Below are 10242 nucleotides of genomic sequence, written 5' to 3'. Positions count from 1 at the left end.
AAAAGCTGCAGGGACAGAGTGAAAGGAGTTCACGGTTTGGCCACCCCCCTGGGGGCAGCAGATGTGGTACATCTACAGAACTACAGCTGCAGTTGCTTTTGGCCCCAGGCCCACCTGGTGGGAGGAATTTAGTGGCAGATCAGAGCAGGAGTGTAGAGCCTGCTTAAGATCTGAGTCCCATCCAGGTTGGCGGTTCTTGGGGGAGGAGGAGCACTGGTGTGGCAGAGCTGGGTGTATAGAAATAGCTCTGAAAACAACAGTGCATCCCCTCAAGCTTGGAACAAAGTACTCTTTACTCTACAAGCAGTCATAACCAAATGAAAAACTCAAGGGTCAAGTAGTTGGCTGGGAACACAGCCAAGCAGTGAAAATGGACTCAGATTCAGTCTCAGACTTTGGAATCTTTTTTTTGGTGACAAAGAAGACCAAAACATACAGCCAGAAGAAGTCAACAAAGTCAAAGAGCCTACATCAAAAGCCTCCAAGAAAAACATGAACTGGTCTCAGGCCATGGAAGAGCTCAAAAAGAATTTGGAAAAGCAAGTTGGAGAAATAAGGAAAAATTTGGAAGAGAAATGAGAATGATGTGAGAAAACTATGAAAAACAAGTCAATGACTTGCTAAAGGAGACCCAAAAATACTGAAGAAAACAACACCTTAAAAAATAGATGAACTCAAATGGCAAAAGAGCTCAAAAAAGCCAATGAGGAGAAGAATGCCTTGAAAGGCAGAATTAGCCAAATGGAAAAGGAGATCCAAAAGATCACTGAAGAAAATACTACCTTAAAAATTAGATTGGAGCAAGTGGAAGCTAGTGACTTGATGAGAAATCAAGATATTATAAAACAGAACTGAAGGAATGAAAAAGTGCAAGACAATGTGAAATATCTCATTGGAAAAACCACTGATCTGGAAAATAGATCCAGGAGAGATGATTTAAAAATTATTGGACTACCTGAAAGTTGTGATCAAAAAAGGAGCCTAGATATCATCTTTCAAGAAATTATCAAGAAGAACTGCTCTGATATTCTAGAGCCAAAGGGTAAAATAGAAATTGAAAGAATCCCCTGATCACCTCCTGAAAAAGATCCCCAAAAGAAAACTCCTAGGAATATTGTAGCCAAATTCCAGAGCTCCCAGATCAAGGAGAAAATACTGCAAGCAGCCAGAAAGAAACAATTTGAGTATTGTGGAAACACAATCAGGATCACACAAGGTCTAGCAGCTTCTACATTAATGGATCGAAAGGCTTGGAATATGATATTTTGGAGGTCAATGGAGCTAGGATTAAAACCAAGAATCACCTACCCAGCAAAACTGAGTATCATGCTCCAAGGCAAAATATGAATTTTCAATAAAATAGAGGATTTTCAAGTTTTCTTAGTGAAAAGACCAGAGCTGAATAGAAAATTTGACTTTCAAACACAAGAGTCAAAGTAAGCATGAAAAGGTAAACAGGAAAGAGAAATCATAAGGGATTTGAACTGCTTTGTTTACATTCCTACATGGAAAGATGATGTGTATGATTCAATGATTCATGAGACCTCAGTATTAGGGTAGCTGAAGGGAATATACATACATATATATATATATATATATATATATATATATATATATATATATATATATATATATATATATATATATATATATATATATATATATATACACATACAGAGGGCACAGGGTGAGTTGAAAATGAAGGGGTGATATCTAAAAATATAAAATCAAATTAAGGGATGAGAGAGGAACATATTGACAGAAGGAGAAAGGGAGAGGTAGAATGGGGTAAATTATCTCACGTAAAAGTGGCAAGAAAAAGCAGTTCTGTAGGAAGGGAAGAGGGGCAGGTGAGGGGGAATGAGTGAATCTTGTTCTCATCGGATTTGACCTGAGGAGGGAATAACATACACGATCAATTGGGTATCTTACCCCACAGGAAAGAAGGAGGAAGAAGATAAAAAGGGGGGATGATAGAAGGGAGGGCAGATAGGGGGAGGAGTTAATCAAAAACAAACCCTTTTGAAAAGGGACAGGGTCAAGGGAGAAAATTCAATATAGGGGGATAGGTTAGGAAGGAGGAAAATATAGTTAGTCTTTCACAACATGAGTATTGTGGAGGGATTTTACATAATGATACGCATGTGGTCTGTGTTCAATTGATTGCCTTCTTGGAGAGGGAGGGTGGGTGGGGAGGGAAGAGGGGAGAGAATTTGGAACTCAATATTTTAAAAACAGATGTTCAAAAAAAAGTTTTTGTATGCAACTAGGAAATAAGATACACAGGCAATGAGGCATAGAAATTTATCTTGCCCTACAAGAAAGGAAGGGAAAAGGGGATGGGAGGGGAGTGGGGTGACAGAAGGGAGGGCTGACTGGGGAATGGGGCAACCAGAATATATGGCATCCTGGAGTCAGCAGGAGGGTAGAAATGGGGAGAAAATTTGTAATTCAAACTCTTGTGAAAATCAATGCTGAAAACTAAATAAATGAAATAAATAAATTTTTAAAAAATCAAATCAAAAAAAGAATTATGCATATATTGGTGTATTGAGATACCCAGTGGGTTCTTAGTGATTATTATAATCATAAAGGTCAGCTAGGCGGCAAAGTGGACAGGACACTGGAATTAGAATCAGAAAGACTTATCTTCATGAGTTCAAATCTGGCCTCAGACACTCACTGACTTTGTGACCCTGGGCAAGTCACTTAACCCTGTTTGCCTCAGTTCCTTATCTGTCAAATGAGCTGGAGAAGGAAATGGCAAACCACTCCAGTATATTTGCCAAAAACCCCAAAAAACAAATGGGGTCATGAAGAGTTATACACAACTGAAAAATGAGACAACAACAATAATCAAGAATATCATTACATTAAAATTATTAATAGCAATGTTATAATATTGATTAGGAGCAACAATAGTAGTAGGAATAGTAGGAGTAGGAGTAGTAGTAATAGTAGTAGTAGTAGTAGTAGTAGTAGTAGTAGTAGTTGTAGTAGTAGTAGTAGTGGTGGTGGTGGTGGTGGTGGTGGTAGTAGTAGTAGCAGTTGATATAACACTGAGGTTTGCAGAATTCTTTACATATATCATCTCATTTGGTTATTTATAACTAGGACTGGAAACAGATTGAAACTAAAATTATTCCATATCATTAGAAATCAAGAAAAGATCATAAATTCTTGTTTTGGAAGTGCCATATGGAATATGCCAGAATCTGGAGATAATGGGATGCTTAGTAGACCTGAAGGGACAGAAAGTGTTGTCTGGGTAGAAACAGAGGCAACACCAGTAGAGCAAATAACCTCAGAAAGTGAGCAGAAATATATAACCTAGACCTAGACCCAGAGTTTAGGTCCTAGAGTCAGGCTCTAGGGTTTAACACAAGAATCATTAAAAAAATTCTGCAAAGGTTTTCTTTCATTTGCTGAACACATGTGTGCATGATTATGCCCTCATCACATAAGGCAAGGGTTGTTCTCTCAGTTTCTGTAACTTATCTATAGTGGGACGTCTCTTGACATGACTTCCCCCATTGACTATTTCCAGTGATGATGGAAAATAATGTATTTAATGCTTGTTAGTGTCTATATAAGAGAAAATGAAGTTATCTTCTTTAATTTGTTCTCATATTAATATTTTCTGTTAAATTGTGAATGCTCTCAATTCAGAAAAGGACATACCAGAACTTGCCAAATAATTATTGAATCCCTTGCACAGTGTTATTCTTATTCCTGCTTCTTCAAAGTGAGGAGAATCAAAGCATAGCTTATATAAATTCTAAGGTGTCATTATCTGAACTCACATTTTCACAGATGAGTCAGGCCCCGGAACTGGGCTAGCTAACCTATTCCTTAGATTTCTAGGTGCATTCCTGACGCGTCAGCACTGATGCTCTGACAGTGGCCCAAAGACCAATTCCTGTGTTCCCCTGACCCCAGGATTATCACTTGAAAACCATTTGGTTAGCTAGACTTAAGTAGTTTTTTTAAAAAAGAAAGTGGTATTTTCTAAGTTGGTACAGTAAGAACACTTAGTACAAGTATCCCCCAAAAGTCTGTGACTCACTGTCCTTGCAGTACATGCAAAGTCCTAGAGAAAATAGGTTCAAACTTAAAGGGTATACAAAGTAATTGACATTTCCTGGTTGCTAAAAGTCTTTTTCTCTTATTTGTGGAGGACTCAAGAAGTTTTCCTTAGGCATGATATATAGTTTCTTTCCAGGGCTTCCTATAGGGCTGTAAGTCCAATCTATCCTTGACTCCCAGTGATGCAGACCCTGCCACCATCTTTTCTGGGGATGCTGTTAAGGACAATCACAGGGGAGATAAGAGCCACTGCTATTTTGGGGATACAATGCTAGGACACTGATGAGAAGATGGAGAGGTCTAATGTCCTTGGAAGCTGGCAAGTCTTTTCCTAATCAAAATGGTTAGAAGCATTGGTTGAACTTCTTCTAAGTTTCTCCACTCCACCGAACCCCATCCCCACCTTACCCTATGAGACCACAACTTCTATCTAGCCTTGTACTACTCACTGATGTTTGGGATTCCTGGAGCTAAGTTCACTTCACAATAAAAAGGTCTATGGGGGTCAGTTTCTCTGCTTTGAATATATGAAAAATGTTCCATAGTGCTTTTACTGGGAAGGGAGCTCTGCCATGAGATCTGCCTCATATAATTATATATATTCCATGATTCAGACTTAGTGACCTGTTGATTATATCTGGCTTAACTTTAACTCCTGGTACCTGTTTGCTCCCCTACACTATGACTCCAAGTCCCAAAGTCTGGGACTAATTAAGTACTAACAAAACTTTTGAGGAGAAGAATATTTTTTTTGCCTTGCCCTTGTATCCTTCTCCAATCCAAAGGAAAATTGGTATAGCACTTCAAATACCAAAGACAAAATTGGAGAGTTGAAATTCATTCATTTCTATAAAGCTTCTCTATTAAAAAATCTTTGGGTAGAAAAATTAAAAAAATATGTTCTCATAGATATCACCCACCAGTTGATAGTCAAAGTATGCAAACTGAGCCCTAGAATACTATCTTTAAGATAGTATTCCTCTCTATTATTCCTATCATCAAGATGGCTGTGTATTACCCACTAAGTAATGTTAGTATAAATTAGTTCACATATTCTTCTTCTTGTAATTGGGGTTAAATGACTTGCCCAGAGTCACAAAGCTAGTAAGTGTCTGGGGTCAGATTTGAACTCAGGTCCTCCTGACTCTAGGGCTAGTGCTCTATCCACTGTGCCACCAAGCTACCCCCATATTCTTCTATACAAGCTTATTGTGATTTTTTGTTTGTTTGTTTTTTCCCTTATATTCATAGCAATACAGCAGTTCCTGTAGTAAGTGACTTGCCTCAGAAATTTTGATACAACCCAGACTGACTTGAAATATACCCTACATGCAGCTAATGTGTCACCTCCAGGGACACTGATCATGAGGGAATAGGTCTGGGTGTCCTTACAAAATCTCTGCTTCAATAGACTTTTACAGAAACTATTAGAAATAGTTGTGAATCTTCTATTACTCATTGAATCTTGGGATTAACTCTCATATTCTACAACCAATTCCGTGTTCTACCAATCTTTGCTTTGTTGGGTTAATTTTTACACTAAATTGCTCACCTCATGTTTGTCCACCACTAATAAGTGTAGATGGGTAGAAAGAATGCATGGTTCAGGATTTCCTTGAATGAGGGAGGTGAAGAAGAGTCTATTTCTAGTGTATCAGCAGTGTTACAGTCCCAAAGAGATGAGGTATGAGTTAGCAAACAATGTTTTAGAGGCTTTCCACTAATGCTGTCAATCAGTCTAGGGCTCTGAGGTCTAAGGGGTTAAGGAGAGAATATTAGCTCACAGTCCATTCAGGGTGCTAAGTCAGGAGGGAGATTAGCAGAATCCATCAATGATTATGCTGATATACAAGAAACAGTCTGAGAGGCAGGCTATACAAGTAACATGAGTAACATTGACAAACATAACTTTCCATCTCTCCCTGAATTTTGGCTTCCTGGTTAGCACAGACTTTCTGAATCGTTGTTCTAGTAATGATTCTTCCTGCTCTCATTTGAATATGTCGCTCCATAGAGATATCCTGGTGGGCACCCAACCTGGGATGTTTTGAACTTGACTTTTCTTTGAACCCATCTCCTCCCATTTCAGGTGGGAACATTTCCCTTCCTAAGGGATTCCCAATCATTGGCACATGTTAGCCATTTAACTTCTATTGGCTTCAGTTTCCTCATCTATAAAATGACTTCTAAGATCCTATCTAGCTCTAAATCAATGGTCATTCCCATGGATTCTACTGACATCAAGAACTTTGAATCACTTGGATTTGTTTTCATAATTGTTATTCTTTTCAGGTATTACATTATATTAAAAAAAGTTTCCCTATTAACATTTTACATGTTGAGACAAAATGGAAAATTTTAGGAATTAATTAGGGGTCGAATTCAGGAAAATAACTTTTTCTATTTTTTTTTGTCTCCCTCTTTCAGAAATTCCATTTTTAATTTAAAGGGAAAGCAACTTCTACTTGAGAGGGAAAAGAAAAGTGAGAAAACCACATGGAAGACTCACAGGATTTAAATGAACAATCTGTAAGTCCTAATTAAAAATAATTTTATTTTTAAAAGTTACTATAAATGTGATCAAAATCTTGCTTTGTATTAAAGCAAGAACAAATAGTTGCTTTATCTCTATCCATATTCTATCTATATTTCAATATATGTGTATGTATATTTAGGCATGTATTTATGTAGACATATATATATGTTGTGGCTATAATTAACAGAATTATTTAAGATGACAATGCTGTAGAATACCTTTCATGATTGGGATCCAATTTCTTTTTGCCTCTCATTATGGAAGGCTTATTTGAATATTCATTTGTAACACAAAATTATAAAGCCTTATTCAGAAGAACAATGAGCATTCAAGGAAATCATGTGGATAAACAGATAATAGCTGAATTTTAACATATTGCACTTGTCTGAAATCATTACATTCAAAGTTGTCAAATTGAGAAACTTTTAGATAGAGGAAGACAGTATATTACCTATTAGAACGATGATTCAAAAATTTTAGGAATGGCAATCATAACCTTCCTATAATTTTCTAAATTTCCAGGATCATATTTCATGTAAGCTAGGAAGCTCTTTAGAGAATACATTAGTTTTGTTTGCCTAGTAGGTTCTGATTTTCTGCAAGGAAAAATCTTCTGGTGCCTTAACTGGGAAGTTCTGCAACAAACTCTGACATTCTTTACATTTCCCAGTCGTCGTCTTTGGTCAAGGAGTAGCTTTTAAGTCTAACACAGAAACTGTAAGCCGGCACTAGTTTGATCTTTGGAATAGTGCATTAGGAGTTGTGGAATTGTCATAGCAACTGCTCCATACTTGTTTCCATGCAATGTTACCTCACTGCCCACATAGGAGTAGTTACATCCCCAGGAATGAAACATTAATGTCCTCTATTTTGATTTATAAAAATGAATGTAACTCTCTCCTTTCACTTGGATAATCAGTAACAAATTGAATTGCCCTGTCAGGAATTTCACAAGCATATAGGAAATTCACCTGAAGAAAATATCTTGGTTTATAATGGAGCCAATTCCTTTAGAAAAGCCTCAGAGTTTTGAGATGAATAAGCCAGAGAACAATCTGCACAGAGATAGTCTCTCCTTATGCTTTCCTTTTAAGATTTTATAGAGGTGAGTTTTCTCGGTTGTGGGGGAAAACTAATGTTTTTTAAAGTACTTTGTTCATTCATATCAAAACACAAAACAGATAGAAAAGGACTTGGTCTTCATGCTAATGCCACAAAATAGGGATAACACATTCATTATATGTTTTTATGAGACCACAAAAATGTTTTTCTCCAATGAATTATGAGGGTTATTTTTAATAAGAAAGAAAGTGTGTGTCTATATATAAATACACATATTTGCATATATATACATACATATATGTAATATATAAGTTTATATATATACATGAGAATGTATGTGTATCTATGTACACAGAGACACAGATCCATATATACACATACATTCACACATGCATATATGTGCATATGTGTATATAGGATAAGTAGGTTTTTTCTATTATTTCACTTCAGACCTCTGGTGTTGATATGACAGTCTAATCTCAACAATATACTACTATGTATATGTGATAATAAAAGATAGTAACATAGTCATATATATGTATCATAATAAAATATAGACAGACACATAACCACAGTAACTGTATCTTCTGATCCCTGTAGTATAGTACATAATACCCATGCAGGGAAGATAATTCTGACAAGGCTTTAGGAATCGGGCCTGCGTCTGGGGTCAGTAGGTAAGAATTCCAGGAGGTCTAGCGAAACTAGGAGGATTCATTTGGTATCTGAGATCAGAGCAGAGAGTAGTTCAGGTCCAGGGATTCCGGCAAAGGATGAGAGATCATGTTAGTTTCCAAGAGCCAGTTTCAAGACTGGAAGACTATCCACTAGATCAATGATGGGCATTCTGACGCAGGTCAAGATGTCTTTCCCTTCTGATTTGAGAAGGGGTAGAGATGAGAGAATCACTAGGAAGTTCTTTTACTGGCTCATCTTCCTTTTACTCCTTATGAAATTGTTCTGGTGAGTTTTTTTCTTATCACTTTAATGCTCTGTCAGGTATTTTCCATCTTTTACATATTGTACCACAGAACTGAAACATGATTGGGATTTTTAAGCTCAATTGAGATTAGCATGATTATGATGGGGTTACTGTTGATCATCAAACTGTGCAATACCTACATGCCTAAATATCCAATCTCTCATGGCCTTGCTGTTAGTTTTAAGTCTTCACAAAAGATCATATGATGACCATCTTAACCCCTTCAACCCCAACTCCATTGGTGGATTGGTACTGAATGTTAGAGGAGCAAAATAGAGGGGGAAACTTTGGGAAGAGAAAGAAAAGAAAGCAAATAAAGGCACAAAAATCTTTTCCTCCCTCCCACTCAATTATCTCTACCTAGAAGTTAAACTGATATTGAAACTCATGGTGAGTTATAGTAAAGGCTTCCTTTTCATTTGCAATTCCTGACAAGTTAGAGGGAGTTTAAAATGATGTCAGAGATGGTGTATTCAATGTGACCACTCCTTGAAAGTAATCAGGAAGCTTGAAACTCATGTTAGTTGCTAATGATTTAACAATTCAGGTTGGGTATTCTAGAATGACTTCTAAAGTCTCTTAAAGTTCCAAATATCTATGAAATGAAAACATAATAAGTCATGAGCTCCTATGTCTTTATAAGGATGTCTGTAATGATACTTGATCAAGAAGTTACCATAGAAACTCAAAAAGTGTATAAGAAGTGACCTTTCTTATTTTGAATGATTTACATAATCAATAACTAAATATTTCAGGATTCAATCATATTTGAAATACTCAAGAAAAAAAAAACCTTAATTATTGACTAAATTTTTTAAACAGTTTGAAAGGGCAGTTAAAATTGAGTGATGGGAAGAAAGGAAGTTCACTCAGATAAAAATTACTCCATTTTAATGTTAATTCTCGTATAAGTGAAATTAAAAAAAAACTATTAACTGCTAAATATATGCCAAGCCCAGAGAATACAAATGGAAAAGCAAGATAGTCTATACATCCAGGAAGCTCATATTCTAAGTGGAGGAGACACTATATATAACACAGCAATATTACACACACCACTATTACCATCAATATCGATGGAATACCACAGAAAACATATATGAAGGTTTAATGTGTTTGCTCCTGTCATATAGGTAGTCAAGGATGGAATACAAAATATAAAAGCTTTTCTATATTTGGTAGGGTCTTCTAGACATTTGTCTTTGTCAACAACATTTCACTTTTTGTATGAAGACTAAGAACATTGAAAAGTCTTGTAAATAAGATCCATAATTTAAAAAAAAATAGTTCTGCTTAACTATCAAAGTTTTATCAAGGAATAGCAAGTCCAGATTATAATAATCATTTGGCTGAACAAGCCCTATAGCATTAGGAAATTAGTACATGACAAACTAGTACTTAGACTCTGCAAATGGGCAATTCACTATGTTCAAAACTGAGCAGTAGGAAGAAGGAGAGGGTGGATTTTCTTTTGGAAATTAGACAGTCCTTTTGATAACATCAAATTTCTCCCTGAAACAAAGATCCATACTTTTTTTAACCAATACTCTTTTGCACTATTGTATAGCTCTAAGTC

The sequence above is a fragment of the Trichosurus vulpecula genome, chromosome 7 (assembly GCF_011100635.1).
Source record: "Trichosurus vulpecula isolate mTriVul1 chromosome 7, mTriVul1.pri, whole genome shotgun sequence".
Taxonomy (NCBI): Eukaryota; Metazoa; Chordata; class Mammalia; order Diprotodontia; family Phalangeridae; genus Trichosurus; species Trichosurus vulpecula.
This window is presented reverse-complemented; position numbering follows the sequence as displayed.